The sequence below is a fragment of the Vigna angularis genome, chromosome 1, assembly GCF_016808095.1.
Source record: "Vigna angularis cultivar LongXiaoDou No.4 chromosome 1, ASM1680809v1, whole genome shotgun sequence".
Lineage (NCBI taxonomy): Eukaryota > Viridiplantae > Streptophyta > Magnoliopsida > Fabales > Fabaceae > Vigna > Vigna angularis.
Window position 1 is genome coordinate 60,065,711 of NC_068970.1, and position 20,575 is coordinate 60,086,285.

Genomic DNA, 20,575 nt, shown 5'->3' on the forward strand with positions numbered 1-20,575 from the left:
AGCTGGTTTTGTGGGGTTAAGTTAGACTTAAAAATCCACTTTCTAATAATATTTGTTTTGCCTTAAACAGATGTTGACATCCGTTGACGGATGCTCACATCCGTTTAAAGTTACATATTTATTTTCCAGTTTACTTTTATTAGTTTATTTTTTTATATTAATTTTGGAGATATTTTAATAATGTAATTTATATGTTTTGATGTATTATTTTTAATATATTTTTGATGTATTTTAATAATGTATTCTTGAAGATATTTATTGTTATTAGTTTATATTTATATTTTTTTATATTTTGCAGTTATATATAATTAGTTTTTTGTTTTAATGTTTTTGTATAATATATTTTTTATATATGGTTTTTGTATTCTTTAACAATTTTATAATTATATAAAAAATTATTTATTCGTTTAATTATATGAAATATATAATTTTATTATATTAATATTTTTGTAATTAAAACAAACGGATGTGGTGGAGTTGGGGAGTGAGAATCTGAAAAAAGAGAGAGAAGGAGAGTTGGGAGGTGGGATTGAGTGAAAAGTAAAAATGGATAGAAAGATAGAGTTTGAGTTTAAAGTAAATATATAGAATTAAAAGTAAAAAAGTTATTTTTGTAATTAAATTCTTTTTACAGAAAGTTGGGGAGGTGGAGGGAGAAGTGATGGTGGTAGAGGAAGCAACAACCATATTTGAAACAAGTTATGAGTTGTTGTAAGGCAACATGTGGTGGGCCTGGCTAATGGATCACGCGGGTTGGGTTCCACTGGTTAATGGGTTTAAAAATGTAAAACAGCCCACCTTTTAATGGAGGATTGGTTAGATTAAAAATAAAATACAATAATAATGAAAGAAATTATATTGCATGTGAAAAATTTACATAAAATTTATATATATTATATCTAATCTCAATGAATAAGAAGTTTACCTACTTCCATATATTCTGAACTCAAAAATAAATCAAAAGAGTGGAATAGATAAAGGAAAATGAAGTGCTTGTTGAATGTGTCTTTTGCTTGTCTTAGTTTCGTTTCCACTCCAAAAACTCCCTCACTTTGTTCAAAGCTCAAATTTTTACCACTTTCACTCGCTGAATACAAGAATCTACTAATATCATTGAATAAAGATTTGAGCGAGTGGGAGAAGTGCATTATTTTGACTAAGCAAGCTATCTTTTAGCTGAACCATAAGGTTCGAAAAGTAATTATTTATCATTCTCCAATTTTTTATTTTGCGACAAAATAATTTAAAAGAAATTAATTATATTTATATTAAAGGAAAATATTAAAATCTTCACTTTTTTTTATAAAAATAAGACAAAATGCATGATAAAAATCAATTAAGAAATTATAACATGAAAATAAATAATTAACTCTTTTTAAGGATATATTTTATAAGCCATTTGTTGTGTAAATTTATGAAAGTTTTTTACAATAACTTATTAGAGTATTAAATTGTATATGGGTAGTATATTCTCATGAAGTGTACATTCAACACTCTATTTAATTCTTTATAATATTCCTTAAATTTTTCATTTCATAAAAAATAAGAAAAATAATTAAAATTCTATTTTAAATGTGATTTTAAAAAGTTACTTATTATTTTACACCATTTTGCTATTTCTTCGTTTAATGTTTAAAAAAAAAATTCAATGTATGATGAAAGTCAAAGAAGAATATAATTGAAAAAGAAGGTTATATTATCTTAATATTTTAAAATAACATTTAATAAAATTATTGAAAAAACAACAATAATAAGGAAAGAGAGAGAGTAAGGAAGTACCAACTATTCATAATTTGAATAGACCACCTTAATGAATTAAATGTAACTCTTCAGGTTTAATTAATCAAATGACAATTATGCATGCTTTAATAATAGAGCCGTTTCAAAAACGTGTTTTAACTTTATTTTTTCCAAAACTATAACACTATTTTGGTAATTAGGTTTATTAAATTTTAACTAATCTATTTTGTTTTAACAATTCAGAACTTAAAATAGAACTTGTAATTTCTTTTATAAGTTTAAATTTCAAAAACCATATGTAAACAATTTGAAATCACCAAATTCATAAATTTGAATTTAATGTTATAATATTAGTATTTAGATTTAAGAAACAGATCATAACATTTTTAAAGTTTAAAGCTTTTAAAAATCATGTATAATTTTTTTTAAAGTACTTAAGATCAATAAATTCAAAAAAATTTAAACTAAAATATTTCTTAATAGCAAGAAAGAATAGCCTTAATTAAATTTAAGTATCTCATAAATTTGTATATTTTAAATTGAGTTCATATTACATGTTTTTTCTATTCAAATTTTTTATATTTTCAATTGAGTTGTAATTATATTGTTTATTTTTTTTTATAACGTGGTTCAGATCCTGTATTGTCATCATGTCATGGTCTTTCATGTTAAAAAAAATACAATATTGTGTAGTTATAATATAAAAAATATTAAAATAATAAAATTATTTATTATTTTACATTAAATCATAAACCCTTGAACTTTTAACATGCATGCCAAACAAGGAAGCAAGATGGCAGATAATCATGTCTCTTAATAAACAAGAAAAATTAAATGAGAGGAACTCAACTGAAAAAATATAATAGCCTTGAATCCAATGTATAGAAAAAATATGATAAAAACTCGTTCGAAAATACACAATGCAAAGGGACTTGAAGTTTAATTAAGCTAAGCGTATATTTATAACATTTTTAAAAGTTTATAATATCAATAATTTATAACAATTTTTACATATAAATTTAAATTTAATTATTTAGAAAACAATTATAGTTATACACTTATAAAATACAATAACCCTATCTAAAAAAAGTCTATAAATTCATAAGTAATTTACACTATCACATGTTTTTTTTTTTCTAAAAAATAAGAATATGTATACAATTTTTTACGTACTTACACAAACACAATATAGTTAAATATAGTTTTCAAATAAAGTTATGTTTACATCAATAAATTTTAACATTTTAATTATGTTAACGCTTCAAAGTTTATTAATAATATGTCATCTTTGATATATGTTCCATTCTTACGAAAAAAAATATACATACAATCAGTTTTCCATCTTAAAAGTAAAAATCACATTAAACCCATTTAATTAATGTAACAATTAAGCAGTGTACGTTATATTGATAAAGAAACCAGTAACAAACATTACAAATTTTAAAAAGTAATAGTCAAATTTCATCTTAAAATTTAAATTAGTTTTAATGTAAAATATTAATCACCCGTTGTTATTTTAATTAAAAATATATTAAATCCTTTTTTATGTTTTTTAAATAAGACATTTAGTTATTATTTTTTGAAATTTGTAACGCTTACTTTTTTTATTATCAATATAACTTGTTAACAAGTGCATGTTACATTGACCAACAAATGTTACACATTTAGAAAATAATAATCAAATTTCATTTAAAATACACAAAAATTTTCTTGAATTAAGTAATTCCCCAAATAGAGTTGCATCACGCACGTGTCATCTTTGCACGTGCAACTACATATCTATGACCTCTTTCCATTGCATCATTATATAAAGAAGTTGATAAGAGAAAAACCACAATTTATTCCCTTGCAAGTAGTTTCAGAGCTTGAAGAATTTTCATCGATATGGAGAGAAAAACAACATTAGGGTTTATGCTGCTTCTCATGGTAATCTTTGCTTCTGGTAAGATATTATATTCATGAACTTGTTTTTTGTTTTACTGAATGAAGTGTTCTGAAACTAATGAATGAAAGTGATGAAATAGATGTGGCCGTGAAGAGAACAGATGCCACAATATGTACAGTGCCGAGCAAGACGTTCAAGTATGAATGCTTCAGCGATCCCAGTTGTGACAGTGTATGTAAAACCGAAGGTTATACCAGCGGCAAGTGCGAAGGTGTCCTTCATCGATGCATGTGTACCAAAACTAATTGTTGAAATTTATTCGCTTTTCTTTCAATAAAAACCCAATATATCCATTTATTAACCATCTTATATATATATATATATATATATATCTTCCTCTCTCTCTCTCTACACACTTTAACCATTTCTATATGTCATTATAACAATTATTAATTAATCGCAACTCATTATTGTAAATTTTAAACTCTAAACTAGACTAGATTAAATTTCACATTTTGATTTGAAGTTTTATAAAATGTTTTCTGTTTATTAATCATTTAAAATTTTTATATTTTTAATTGAATTTCGTAGGTTTATTTTTTTATAATGTCGCTCGTATCTAATCATCTAGTCTTGTTTCATCGTCTTAAAAAAAATTATATGCTATTAATATAAATTAATATTATTTTTTAATGTATATACATATATAAGATTAAAATAATTTATTATTTTATATTAATTACAATATTATTTTATATTATTCATAAATCTAATATTTTTAATATGTACAAAATACAAAATTGTAAGATGATAAAATTATATTTCTCAATTAAGGAAAAAAAATTAAACATCAAGAATTTAATTAAAAAAATATAATAATTTTGAATCTATTATATCATAAACTCAATTGAAAATATACATAACAAAAATTTAAAACTTAATTAAGTCAATAGAATATTTATAACATTTTTAAAAGTTTATAATTTCAGTAATTTATAACAAATTTTAAACATGTGAATCTAAATTTAATCATTTACAAAATAATTATAGTTTTGCACTTATACAATATTTACATACTTATATAAAAAAAATCTATGAACATCAGAAAATAATTTGCAAGATTGTATTTTTTTTCTAATAATGAGATTTATACATACATTTACATACTTACCCAAACACAAATGGTTAGATACATGTTGCATTCATGCTGAAAATCGGATTTCCATCTTAAAAGTAAAATCAATTTAGACTCGCTTAATGTAGTAATTACTCACTTAATGTAGTAATTACTCACTTAATGTAGTAATTAAGAGTATTCGTTTCTTGACCAAGAAAGAAACAAGAAGCAAAACGTTACAATACCAGAAAAAAAAAGTGTTTTTTTCCTCTTTGAACGTCTCCACTTTATTGTATATTCGTTTTCATATCACAATTTTAAACAAGACTCTTAATTATAAGAGAAAAAAATATTTTTCTGTCTTGAAAATATATATTTCTATAATAAGAAAATAAAATATTGATAATTACATAACTTAATAATGATTTATCAACGAAAAAAATCCATCGATAAAAAGAACAATAAATTTTTCACTCAAAACTCATGTTGAAAGTTAATAAATACTTGATTTTTTTTCAACAAGTGTTCAATAACCATGGCATGTTCGGCCGTTACAAATCTTGTTGGATCTTTACTAATGACCTCAACCCACAAAACCACCAAAAACCATGAGATCGTAGCTTTACCAGACGCTAATAACTCTTACATCAAAACACGAGCAACACAAAATATGAGTAAGTTGCGCACAACGCAGTTGTCGGAAAACCTCCATTGTGCAACCATTCAGCCACTGCGACATAAGCAGAAACCACTATGAACCCGTTGGATTTAAAAATTGTATCACTAACACAAATGCAGATCCACGCAGTTCACCATCGTTCAAGCAACACCCACCTGCATCTCCACCATTATAACCAATTTGCACACCACAAAACCTGCACAAGGGAGAACCTTGACAAATTTGAATTTATGTGGGTTTGGAATAAAATTTGGAACCACAATCACCGTGCACAAATATAAAACAAAAGAAGAAAAAGTAAAGAGGAGAAAAAAGATAAACTAGATTGCAATATTTACAAATCTATTTTACTCTTGGATTTCATCGACAAATTTTTATATTAGTAATTATCGAAAGTCAATACCAATAAATTTTTTTGCTGATAATTATCAATGGACATTATCAATAACCTTTTATTTGGTAATTATCAACAAAATTTTAAATAAATAATTGTCGACGATATTTTTTTTTCCTAATTTTTGACAGAACAAAAATTCTGTTTATAAATTTTGCCTTGAGAATTTTAGTAATAAATTTTTATCATCAATAATTTTACTTTATTGATAGATTTAAGTATTATCAACGAATTTGATCATCAGATAATATCATTTTTTTTCTTAATAAATAAAAGAATATAATAAAAATTCATTTAAGAATACCATAGGACTTAATGAAGCTAAGCGTTTAAAGCGTTTATGTATAACGATTCTAAAAGTTTATAATTTCAATAATTTATAACAATTTATAAACAGATAAATTTAAATTTAATTATTTAGAAAACAATTATAGTTATACACTTATCCAATATAATACCCTATCTAAAAAAATCTATAAATTAAAAAAGAATAGAAATATGTATACAAATATTTACATTTACACAAACGCAATGGTTAAGTGTATATGTTCCATTCCTACTGAAAAATATGTACATACAACTGGATTTTCTTCTTTAAAAGTAAAAATTACATTAAACCCACTTAATGTAACAATTAAGAAGTGTATGTTACATCGGTCAAGAAACAAGAAACAAACGTTACAAATTTTAAAAAATAATATTCAAATTTAATTTAAAAAACAACAAAAGTAAAATTTCAGTATAGAGAATTTAAAATTTCCTTGAAAATTAGTTTGTAATTAAAATTTCTCATCTATTAATATATTATTTTAATTTAAAGTTTTATGTAAGTTTTTAAGAATTTTAATATCTTGCAAAATTTATTTGTAAATAAAACATTATTTTAATATGCATGCCATGCTTGCATAAATTTCCTAAAATTAAAACATATTATTTATGTTAATAAAATATTTCTACTATTAAACAACTCATCGTGGATACTATAATAAAAATAAGTTTGTATTAGAGAGATCTTTAGTGCATGGTAAAAATTTGATTTTTATAATAAATTGGGTATGACTTGCACCTGTAAAACTTTTTTATTAAACAATGAATTAATGAAAAAGGAAAGAGACAAATATAAAAAAATATAACATATAACGGATCATTCAAATAGTAGAGTTCATCAAATTTAATATTAAAGAAAAATATTAAATATTCATAAATAAATCATGCACACACGTGTGGATTGACTGGCATGACACACTTTTACGTTCATTTGATATCATAGATTATAAAAATAAAATGGTCATAAAAGTGTAAACTTTTGTATTATTTCAAAAAAGAAGAGAGTAAAAAGTAAGGATAGTGTCAAATAAATATAAAAGTTTAGGTGTGTCAAAGAATCTTTATTCATTTCCAAATAGTAATGATACCATGATACATTTTTATATTTATTTGATATAGATTATAAGGATAAAATGGTCATAAAAGTATAAACTTATATATTATTTCAAAAAAGAAGAAAATAAAATGTAACGTAGTGTTAAATAAATATAAAAAATTTAGATGTATAAAAGAATCGTTATTCAATCATAGCTGGAGTTGCACGCCTTTACATGCACACACGCGTCATCTTTGCACGTGCAACTACATTTAGCAACTGCAATATTACTCTATATAAGAACCTCCAGAGAGACAACATTTTCATCACTTCCTGGCATAGCCAGAGCTATTCAATCACAGACAGAGATATATAGAAGGAGATTCTCATCTAATGGAGAGGAAAACACTAGGGTTTTGGTTCTTGCTGTTCCTTGTGTTCGCTGCTGGTAATGAAGATTAATAACATATTTTTCGTCTTAATTATTACTTTTATACAATAGTATTGTTTGTCTTAATTAATGGAAGAAATTAATGAATGAAGCAGATGTGGCAGTGAAGAGGGCGGAGGGGAAAGTTTGCTGGACTAAAAGCCGGGTGTACACTAGTACATGCTACAGCAACGAAATCTGTGGAAATTACTGTAAGGGCGATGGTTTCGACGGCGGCGACTGTGGAGGCGACCGTCACGTCTGCTTCTGCAGCAAGAATTGTTGAAATTCATCCATTATCTTGTACCAGTTATTACCATCTTTTCAAAAGATTAATAAATTTAAAATGGGGTTATGATAAAGATTAGTTGATGGACTGTTAATTCTGCCTTTCTTTCTCCGTAACAGCAAACCCTAAAACATGTTTTGAACAGAGTGCAGAAACTATATTTTGAAAGTCCAAAAACCATAAAAGAAAAATAGTACAAAAGAAGAGAAGAGAATACGCGTGCATGGTTTTATGAATCTGCATAAAAACTTACTGGTATTTGATGAATCCACAAGTAGTTCTTTACGGATACTTGTTTTCACGTTAAAATTTGTAGGAAATAAGTTATTTTCTAATATTGAATAGTTGAAAACTAAATTCGTACAGTATTAAAATCTGTGTGTGTCAAACAAAAATAAAAAAATATTTTTTTCTTAATATAACCAAAATCATATATATATATATATATATATATATATATATATATATATATATATATATATATATATATATATATAAACAAATAAAAACACAATTAAATTTAATGTAATTTAACGTGTCCGAACGTTCCTTCAATGATGGTAAATAAAATATTCTATTATATTACATGCAACTTAAAAAAATAAAATAAAATTACTACCATTAGACATTTTTTTTAAATATATTCCGAGATTAATTTTTTAAATAGAGATTAATTTGGGAGACCAATTTAGAAATTAATTTTTTAAATAGAGATTAATTTAGAGATAAATTTTTCTAGTAGCTAAAATCTTATAATTAATTTTAGTAACTTATTTAAAGGTTAATCTATAATAACAACTATTTTAATTATCAATTTAAAAATTAATTATAATCTTTTATTCATAATAAAAATTATTTGAATTATTAATAATTTTTAATTTATAAATTAATATATTAATGATTATAATAATTAATTATTTTTAATCACTAAAATTGATAATTATTTTAAAATTTTCTTGTAATATCTCAATACACAAAACTATACAAGTTAAAAAAACGAAAGTTAGAAGGAATAGTCACTTAAAAATAACAAAAAATCAACAATTTCGATGTAATTTTTTATATGTTAAAAATAAAATAATTAGTACTTTATAAAAAAAATGTTCTTAATTTTGTTTTTTCCCAAAATCTGAAACTAATAATCCATACAAATATTTCTCATAACAATTTACAATATCTTTATTTATTTATTATATTTATCTCTTATTTATATGTCATAATGATAGAAAAATAAACATAGAAGGAATCTTATATATACAAAATGTTATATCAATATTATCACTCGCAACCGGAGATTTCTCTGTGTAAGATAAATAAGTAAATGTATTTGATATATATATTAAGGAATTTTAGTGACAACTATAATATAATATATATATATATATATATATATATATATATATATATATATATATATATATATATATATATATATATATATATATATATATATATATATATATATATATATATATATATATATATATAGACAGATAGATAGATAGGAGAAAAGGAGGTATAAGTTTTTGGTATTTAACTTAAAAGTATTTCTTTTTTTTTTCTCTTGCACACGAGTATAAAAGGAACTTTTAACGTTATAGTCCCATTTCATATGATCCAACATTTAGCATTTAAAAATACTTCAAAAATGAAAGCAGTTGGAAATGAAAGATTGAGCTTCTGGAATTTTTAAAATCCAGGATATGTTTTTTATTTTTTAACTATTTTCACCTATTTTTCCATACTTTGCATATAAAAAAATATAATATAATATATCACTGATCATTAAAAATAGTAAAGAGTTCATCAAATTTGAGTATTAAAGAAAAGTATTAAATATTCATAAATTACGTGTGATACAATGGATCCAAAAGGGGTAAAGAACTCAAAATAAGCTTTACTATTATTATTAAAAATATTATAAGGAACTCATGTTGAGAATGAAATTAATACAATTTCTTTATATAAAGAACTTTCTTAAATTTTAATAAACTCGTATTAATTAATTAATCAATTCTAAACGTAACGTGTTTAATGTAACAACTAAGCATAACAGCCATGCAAGTGGGGTCCATCATCTTATAAAGAGGCTAATTTGTTGTTTTCCCTTAAATAAATTACTTTTTGAAAATAATATAATTATTAAAAAATATTTTTTTTATAATTATAAAAATGTCAAATAATAAACATTATTAAATTGTATGATTTTATTGGAGTGTGAAAAAAAATATTAATTTTACTCTTATTTGAAAAAGTTTATTTTAATTTTACTCTTCAAAAAAGTTTTTTCAGTAATTTATCCTATATATGTTTAAGTTTTTATTTGTTTTTGTTTTATATTTGTATATTATTTATTTAGATCTATTTTTTGTTAATTAAAGTCAATATGATTTTTTAAAATATGATCATAAGTATGATAAAAGATTTAGTAACTGTATTTTTTAAGTTAAGTATATCTCGAAAAAAAAGTTTTAAAGCACTTTGTCAATATTTGTCAATTAATTTTTCTTCCACTCTCTTGTCAGTACTCGTCTATAAATAAATGATAATGTACTTGTAAAATACATTTGGGTGTCTAAGTTAGTCGGGTACATCAGGTAATAATTAATGTTGTATATTATTTATCTTGATGAGTGTATTATTTATAAGCTAACTATGAATATTGTGGACTCTTACCTATAAGGATAAGAGATGACTTAGTGACCCATCTACCTTTAATGTAAATTATTCTAAATTAAAGAACAACACATTAATGGAATATTACAAACCACATGATCAAGTAGTCACATGCCAATTTGTGGTCAAGTAGGAAGAAATTGACTTGTGGCTGAGTTGAAAGAGGTTGGCTTATGACTGAGTTGGAAAAAGTTGGGTTAATAGAGGTTGACTTTTGACTAAGTTGAAAAAGCAGGGGGTTAGTAGTGGCTAATTTGTAATCGAGTTGAAAGAGGACAACTTGTGATTAGATTGGAGGAGATCAACTTATGGTCTAATAGTTAAAGACCATGTACAATATAGTTACTAATTTGATTCTTATATTTTTTTTACTTAATTTAATTCTTATATTATTTAAATGTGAGCATCGGTTTTCTTATAAAAAAAATGAAAAATCTATTACATCGGTTTTCTTTGAACCAAGGCGAAATCTTCAATTTTTTTACCGCGGTTCACAACCGAAACATAAAGTTGTGGACTTTTTGTCTCGTCTGTATATGCATCGGTTCAAGAACTGCTGCTTATGAGTGAAAATAATCACTGTCATTTTTTTCTGATTGTACTAGTGGCATCAACGGTTTCTAAAAGATGACATAAATCACAAATACAAAATCTTTGTTTTTTGCATATAGCATCATGAAAGATAGATACATAAATTCAATTATAATTTTTAGATTTGTTCATCGTATTTATGAAAAATAGACGAAATTATCTCTATGTAAAAATATAAAAACTTAATTAAATAAAAGAAAGAATAAATTACTAATAAAATCTTTTATTAAACTTGCATGTGATTACATTATTGATAGCGTTAATATTATTAATACCACATTTGATAGTATTAATACCATTAATAACACATTCATTATTTTTGTTTTCCGTTTTAAGTTTTTGTTAAGGGCAAACTTTACAGCAGCACGTGAAAGGTGTGAGTGGGAGTAATTTCAAAATGGAGGAGTTGCATGCCTCTACAGGCACACACGTGTCATCATTGACGTGCAACCACATATCTATCACCTCATTCCAAGTTGCATTATATAAAGAAGTGCAGAAGAGAGAAACTCCACAATCTGTTTCCTTTGAAGTAGTTTCAGAGCTTGAAGAATTTTCATCGATATGGAGAGAAAAACAACACTAGGGTTTATGCTGCTTCTCCTCATAATCTTTGCTTCTGGTAAGATATTATTATATTCATCAACTTGTTTTGTGTTTTACTGAATGAAGTGATGTGAAACTAATGAATGGAATGATGAAATAGATGTGGCCGTGAAGAGAACGGAGGCGAGAGAATGTTCAACGCCGAGCCACAGTTTCAAGGGTGTATGCATCAGCGACAAGAACTGTGAAGCCGTGTGTAACACCGAAGGTTTTACCGGCGGCAAGTGTGAAGGTTTCCGTCAGCGATGCATGTGTACCAAAATTTGTTGAAATTTATTCGCTTTTCTTTCAATAAAAACCCAATAAATCCATTTATCAATCATCTTATATATCTCGCTCTCTCTATACAGCTTAATCATTTCTATATGCGGTTATAATAATTATTAATTAATGGCATTTTAGTATTAATTCTACCTTTCTCCCCAAAGAATATACGTTCTTCCATGGTTAATTTCAACAAGTAAGAAATACAATAAACTTTATGATTCTAATCAAATAATCACATCGTTCTCAATTTTATTTTTTCTCTCGTTATTTCACGTAATTAAAACTAAAATACATATAAAGTATACGCGATACACTAATACAAAAACAACATATAACGTCACGTGTTCAATTTCGAACAACTGAATAACCAACTTCAAAAATGAGCGGTGACATTTTTGTAAATAAATGTAATTATTAAACGTCCTTTAGAATTGTAATTCGACGTAAAATGATATAAAACGTCGAATGACTTTTAAATTCGACGTCAAAAAATTAGTGAATTCAATAAAAATTTGAGCGAAAGATTGAAAAATGCATGTAACCGATACTATCTTCTCTTCTCAAACTTTCCTCAAACGAAGTTTGACGAGCATCACATGTAATCTTTCTTTCATTTGATACAAATGCATGTTAATTAATTAATTTATTTATGTATGATTTTTGTTTGTTTTAACCGATTATTTTCGTGCTCTTGTCCTTCATAGAGACATTCTGCTTTCTCTCATTGTGACGAAAGTTTATTCCGACGAACTCATCTTTTGAAAGTTAGTTTTCGTTTTCGTTATTGTTTGATTGAACTTGTTTGTTGTTGATTATTATTGTTTGTTGTTGATACTACACTACATATTCATAGTTCATGCTTTATAAAATATCAACAACTGAAATTTGCTGTTTTTTTATTTTTTCGTAGAGTTGTAAAAAAGGATCACAATTAATTAAAAAAAAAATTGATTAACGTCGAATATTGACAAAATTCAACGTTAAATTAACGTCGTATATAAACAAAATTCGACGTAAATTTAACATCTCCTGATATGACGTTGTTCGCGAATTCGTCATTAAAAACTCAAAATATTGAAAGTTATACGCAATTCTTGTACTAGTGACGATGAATGAACATAAGTTACACATAAATTAAAGATAAAACAATTTTATAATATATAATAACATTACTATAAATCAATTTTGTAAGATTGATTTAGACTTAAAATATATTTTTTAAAACATAAATTAAAGATAAAATAATTTTATAATACATATTTACTAAATTGATTTGATAAAATTGAATTAGATTTAAACTAGATTTCTTAACCCATACCTTTAAATTGTTTAATAATTAAATGGCAGTTAGAGTGTAATGGATGAAAATAATTAATTTCATGAATTTAAAAGATATTTTAAAAATTGAAAATTCTTAAATTTCATTTAAAAAATACCTAAATAAAATTTTAGTTTAGATATATCAAAATTTCCTTGAAATTTACCTTTTTTTATTAAAGTTTATTATCTATAAATATGTTATTTTAACATAGTCTTACAATTATATAGATTTTTCAGAGCAATTTTAGTAAGAGTCTTTTACAATATTACTTTATAAATAGAAATGTTATTTTAATCCATATGTAGGTATACGAATTGCTTATAGTTTCTTTTATAAAAAAACTATTTATATGATGAATTATTTTTAATATTAAGCAACTCATATTCGTGGAAACTATATTAAATAACATTTTTTATTAGTAAGGGCACCTTTAAAGTAAGTTTTTAAGTATGAACTCAAATTCTTACAAGTATAGTGAACTCGTCAAATTTTAGTATTGAAAACAAAATACCAAATATTATGAAATTAAATGTTAAACAATGAGAAGAAAGTTCATAAAAATCACAAAATTAATTTTTAATTTAATCAAGTTATTTATAAATATTTTTAATTGAATTTTTAATGAAAATTTTGAGCATTCAAAATTTTATATATTTTAATTGAGTATTTATTGTTTATTTTTTTTATTAAATAAGTATCACGTCATTTTGTTCCTTTATCTTATTTAATTTGTCTTTATGTACGAATACATATAATTTTTTATGATTAATACAAAATAATATTAAGATTAACACAAAATAAAAAATAAGTTATTTTTATTATTTTAATTAAAAATGAATAAAATATTTTTTTATTACTTATTAATTTTCTGAGTACAAAGAATTAAAAAAAATGTAAGTTAATAAGATTATCATATTTCGAAGATGATTTCTATGTAACTGTCTATAACAATAAAGAAGTTAAAGATGATCATCATTAATTATTGATGTAACCAATGACAATGATTCTTTATTATTCAATAAATTTTTAATTAAAGTAACAACTGTTACTTATCATTTTGAATTAAATACAATATTAATTTCTATTAATAAGTAACAGTCATTTAATAAAAAAAGGCAATAAATGTATTTAATATGTAGTAATTAAGAAAAAAGACAGGACAAAGGTGTGAGTTGGATGGTTCCGCAAATGGTGCTGCATGTCTCTATTCACGCGTGGCAGTTCTGCATGTAAAACTATCCCTCGTATCTCATTCTTGATGCGACAAAGATGATGTTATATAAAGAATTGGAAAGAAGAAAGACCAATTCCATCATCTTGAACTAGAAACAGCTTCAACAATTGGGGTCTGATGGAGACAAAAATGCTGAAGTTTAGTATGTTCCTTCTCTTCCTAGTCTTAGCCGCAGGTAAGATAATGTCTATTATATAAGTTGTGTTTGTCAGAATGAAATGATGTGAAATTGATGAATGGAATGATGAAACAGATGTGGCGGTGAAGAGAACAGAGGGAAGAGAATGTTGGTCAAGAAGCAAGACCTTCCATGGTTTATGCTTCAGCGACCGTAACTGTGAAACCGTGTGCCATACCGAAGGTTTCACCGGCGGTAAATGTAAAGGCGTCCTTCACCGATGTTTCTGCAGTGAAATATGTTGAAATTATTTCACTCCTTCAACCTTTTCCATTAATAAAAGCTTATCTCTGTTCACAATTGTAGTTATTTTTAGCTGCGGTTATGAAAATTATTAATTGATGAGAAATTATAATTATGTCTTTCTCTAACTATATCTTTTTCATGTTCATATGTGGTTTCTTGCTTTTTTTTAAACAATGTTATTGTAACATCCAAAAATACAGTCTAAAACTATATAATAGAATAATCACATTAAATAATATTACAAATCAGTCTTACATTAAAAGAGAAGTATGCTTGTGGCTGAACGGTCTTATAGAAACTAGAAAATTAAAACCGAACATAAGCAAATCCCGACCGAACGATTTACAAGATACTATATCGAACGGTCCTACCAAAAGAAAAGGGGAAAAATGATCGAACGATCATCTTAAAAATAAGCAATTCTGACCGAACGGTTTATAAAAGCCCATACCGATTGGTCATACAAAAGCAAAGGGAAAAGGTGATCGAGCGATCACCTTACTATCAGACTATACTACTGACTGAACGGTTCTACTGTTCGGTCTTAACTTCTACTTCTACTAAGTTATCTTCCTCCAGCGCCTCTTCCAACAGCTCGTCTCCTTTTGCTCACATCCACATGGATGATCATTGCAACAGAAGGACAACCGAACGTACAAAAACAGACAAGACAGGAAACATAGGGTAAGCTTATGTAATTTAATTCATGTATAAACATATATATTTCACACAATCAACCGAACAGATAATTCATCATTCGTTCATGCAAAGCCTAATACTAGACTAACTGTTCGGACTGTATGAAATTTGTGTAGCTACGACGTTCGTGCACCCGGGTGATGTAGTAACTGGGATACCCTCAACAGCTGCCACCCGAGGTTAGTCCTGTCTGTCCAAATTAACCATAAGGACTAGGACCTCCTGCCGTTCCCACACATGACTTACCCTCCTCTACGTGAGAACGAGTAATCACGGAACATCAGGATGAACCGCCAGCTTAGCATGCCCACATTCATACTTTACCAAATTCCAATATTCATTCATGAGATATTCCTCCCCGGAATACTCGTTCATAATCATACTCATTTCATCTACATCATATTCCATCATCTTTTATTTTCAAACTTCAATTTTTAACGAAGATCCCTTAGGATACCAATTACCGAACGTAAAACTTCAACCCTTAACGAGACCGAACACTTGGACTGAGACCGAGAGGTTTCCAGTTCCAAAACAGATCAAAATCGATAGAGAATTACCATCGGGATTGAGAAGAGACCGAGTTCAATAATAATTCTCAAAATTAAAAGGATCGAACGTTATTTAGAACGCGAGTCAATTTGATGAATTGACCCATGAGCGTTTAGATTGAACACCTTAAAGCCTAGACCGAGTACTAAGACTCTAGGCTGAAACCAATGGATACAGACACTTCAAGACATTCAAAGAATAACACTTAGAAGAATTCACATGAAGAAATCGAACGCTTATAAATACTTAGCTTATTTGAGTTTAACATCAAGAAAACCGAATGTCAGTCAATGACCGAGTACGGTAGAGAGAGAACTCTATTGAAGTTGGACGAACGCTATTTTCATCAAGATAGATTATAGAAAAGAGAATGAGCGCTTGGTGTAACACCGAGCACTACTCAATACGAGCGCTTGGTGTAAGACCGAGCACTACTCAATACGAGCGCTTGGTGTAAGACCGAGCACTACTAAACTTATAATAGAAGGCTTGATAAATATAATAAGATACCATTTTGAGTAGTGTTTAAGAACAAACGAAAATATACAAATACATATAGATATACTTAAGTTTATAACCGAATACCAAGAAACAACTACGCTTGGCCGAACGCTCATGCACAGTATTACAAAACGAAGACGCTCGTCCTCAACTAGGATTCTTCCCAAATGAAAGAATCCAATTCCACCCAAGTTCACCAGAAAAACCGAATGGTCAAGGACCGTTCAGTGACGAACGTACACTATCATAGGGAATTTCGTACTTAGAATTATTTATCTTCAAAATCTCATACATCCATATCATATTGAATTTCCATACTTCATACAATCAGATCATAGCAACAATCATATTAATTCAGCAAACTCAACCAACATCCAAATTAAATTAAATAAGCTTCCTTTACCTCTGAGCATGACCGAACGTTCACAGAGGCAAAATACAGTTCACACCACTACAAGTCCCTCTACCCTCAACGCTCGACAATCCAAACTAAACCAAACAAAAGACCAAAATTGGCTCAGAACGAGATTATGAACTCATGCAACCAGAATCTTGGTTCGCATGTGCCAGAAAACGAACGGCTAAAGGAGAAGAAGAACTTAGCAGTTCAGAACCCAAAATCGATCGGTTCAAACTGAAGCTCTTGACGCTGGAAGTGCTTCTACGGTGCCTGAGTGGTGATCGAAGAAGAGAAAGGTTGAGATTTTGTAGAGAGAAGGAGGAGAAAATGGAGTTTCGGAAATCAGAGAGGAAGATGGTTGCATGCAGAGAATTGCGTAAACTTTTGAAACTCAGATTTTGCTTCTACCAACCAAAACTGAACGTCCAATTCCTTGCAACCACCTGCTTTCCACTCTCTGAAATTCTAACTCTCTTCTCGACACTTGGCTTCCACTAAAAAGGGTTTTCGGGTGTGTTTTTAATGGGATATGACATTCTCCCTAACTACAAAAATTTTCGTCCTCGAAAATTAAGACTTACTAGAGAATAGATGAGCGTACAAGTCTCTCATTGCATCTTCCACTTCCCATGTAGAGTCGCTCGTCTTCCTGTCCCAGACAACTTTCACTAACTTGATGGCTTTTCTCTTGTAATACTTGGTTCGACTATCTTCAATGTGTACTGGTTGCATCTCCACCGTTCGGTCTTGACGAATACGAACGTCTTCTAATTCCAGTACATGAGAAGGATCTGCTATGTACTTCCGAAGTTGAGAAATGTGGAAGACTGGATGAAGATTGGATAATTGAGGAGGCAAGGATAACTCGTACGCCACCGGCCCGATACGCCTCAAAATCTGGTATGGCCCAATGAATTTGGGAGACAGCTTCTGCGGATGAACGGCTCTGCCCACTCCAGTGGTTGGATTCAGTCTAAGAAAAACATGCTCTCCTGCAGCGAACTCCAAAGGCCTTCTTCTCTTATCAACAGAGGACTTCTGCTTGCTTCGTGACGTTTTCAACCTATCTTGAATTAACTTCACCTTCTCGGTTGTCTGCTGCATAAGCTCAGGTCCAGTTAATACCTTTTCTCCTTTCTGGAACCAACATAATGGCGTTCGACACTTCCTTCCGTCAAGAGCTTCAAAAGGAGTCACTCCAATGCTGGACTGGAAACTATTGTTGTAGGTGAATTCAACCAATGGTAAGACTTCATCCCATACGCCCAGGTGATCCAAAACACACGTTCTAAGCAAGTTCTCCAACGTCTGGATGGTCCTATCAAATTGACCGTCCATCTGAGGGTGATATGCTGAGCTCATCTATAGTTTGCTACCCAATTCGCTTTGCAGGGACTGCCAAAACCGAGAAGTAAACCTTGTGTCTCGGTCAGGGATGATGCTGGATGGTACTCCATGCAAACGAACGATCTCGTTGATGTAGAGTTGTGCAAGCTTCGTCACGGACATCTTCAGGTTGATAGCTAAAAAGTGTTCGCTCTTCATCAGCCGGTCTACTATAACCCAGATGGAGTCATGATTCTTGACCGTACGGGGTAAGTGGGTCACGAAATCCATCGAGATGCTGTCCCACTTCCATTCAGGAATCTCCAACTGCTGTAGTAGACCGCCCGGTCTTTGATGCTCTGCCTTTGCTCGTTGACAAGTTAAACAAGATGCCACAAACCGAGCAGCATCACTCTTCATTCCCGACCACCAGAAGGACTTCCTGAGATCTTGATACATCTTAGTCATGCCAGGATGCATGCTAAGACGACTTTGATGTCCTTCCTCAAGAATGATCCTCTTCAGCTCACCATCATTCGGAACACACGTCTTGTCTTTGTATCGTAGGAGACCGTGCGTTCCAGTATTGAAGTACTTGGCTTTGTCTGTACCGAGCGCGCTCAAGATCCTTTGAGATCTTCGTCAGCTGACTGCTTTTCCCTGATTCGGTCAAAGACATGACTAGACACTCTAAGGGTACAACATCGTATACCGCTCGGCTCCAACTTGAACTGCAAGCTCAAGTCTCTAAAACTCTCAACCAAGCTGAGTTCTTTGACCATCATTGTCGAGACATGAACTGATTTTCTACTCAAAGCGTCCGCAACTACGTTAGCCTTCCCCAGGTGATAAAACAGTTCAAAATCATAATCCTTCAAGAACTTCAACCAACGCCTCTGCCTCATATTCAACTCCTTCTGATCAAAGAGGTACTTGAGACTCTTATGATCACTGCAAACTTGGAAGGTAGCCCCATAAAAGTAATGCCTCCATATCTTCAATGCAAATACCACTGTTGCCAACTCCAGGTCATGCGTAGGGTAGTTCTTCTCATGAATCTTCAACTGCCGATAAGCGTACGCGACCGCTCTTCTTTCTTGCATAAGCACACAACCCAAACCTTGATGAGAAGCATCACAGTAGACTTCGAACGGTTTAGCCGTGTCAGGGATAACCAAGACCAGGGCGCTCGTTAACTTCTGCTTCAGTGCTTGGAAGCTAGATTCACACCGATCGGTCCACGCGAACGAGTGATCTTTTCGGGTCAGTTGTGTCAACGGCGCTACTATCTTAGAAAATCCTTCAATGAACCGCCTATAGCAGCCCGCTAGTCCCACAAAGCTTCGAACTTCAGTGACCGAACGCAGACTCTCCCATTCTAAAACCGCTCGTACTTTAGCTGGATCCATAGAGATACCTCCAGCCAAAACTACGTGTCCCAAAAATTGTACTTCTTTCATCAAAAATTCACACTTAGATAGCTTAGCGTACAACTTCTTTTCTCTTAATACACTAAGCACTATCCTCAAGTGTTCTTCATGTTCTTCACGGCTCTTGGAGTAAATTAGGATATCATCAATGAAGACCACTACGAACTTGTCCAAATATGGTCTGAAAATGCGATTCATGTAATCCATGAATATCGCTGGTGCATTAGTGACGCTGAACGACATCACTACATATTCGTAGTGTCCGTAACGAGACCGAAAGGCAGTCTTCTGAACGTCCCCTTCCTTAACCAAAATCTGATGATACCCTGATCTTAAGTCAATCTTTGAAAAGATCACAGCCCCATGCAATTGATCCAACAAATCATCAATCCGAGCCAAGGGGTACTTGTTCTTGATGGTCAGCTTGTTTAATTGTCTATAATCAACACAAAGCCGAGAGCTGCCATCCTTCTTCTTAACGAGCAGCACAGGAGCTCCCCAAGGTGATGCACTTGGTCGAATGAAATTCTTATCCATTAACTCTTCAATCTGCTTCTTCAGTTCGATCAACTCTGTTGGTGACATCTGATATAGTGCAATAGAAATGGGCCCTGCTGTCGATACCAAATCAATTGTGAATTCTACCTCGTG

The 20,575-nt window shown here is 29.2% G+C and overlaps 2 long non-coding RNA genes across 2 annotated transcripts; both read left to right on the forward strand.

Annotated features, from left to right (window-relative positions):
* The first annotated feature begins 3,591 nt into the window (after positions 1-3,591).
* On the forward strand, positions 3,592-3,994 carry LOC108341890 (uncharacterized). Its single transcript, XR_001833320.2, has 2 exons — positions 3,592-3,682; positions 3,765-3,994. It is a non-coding gene; the product is annotated as an uncharacterized LOC108341890 (long non-coding RNA).
* A 7,599-nt stretch (positions 3,995-11,593) lies between these two features.
* Positions 11,594-12,092, forward strand: LOC108340575 (uncharacterized). The gene is made up of 2 exons (XR_001833233.2): positions 11,594-11,786; positions 11,871-12,092. It is a non-coding gene; the product is annotated as an uncharacterized LOC108340575 (long non-coding RNA).
* Positions 12,093-20,575: the final 8,483 nt, after the last annotated feature.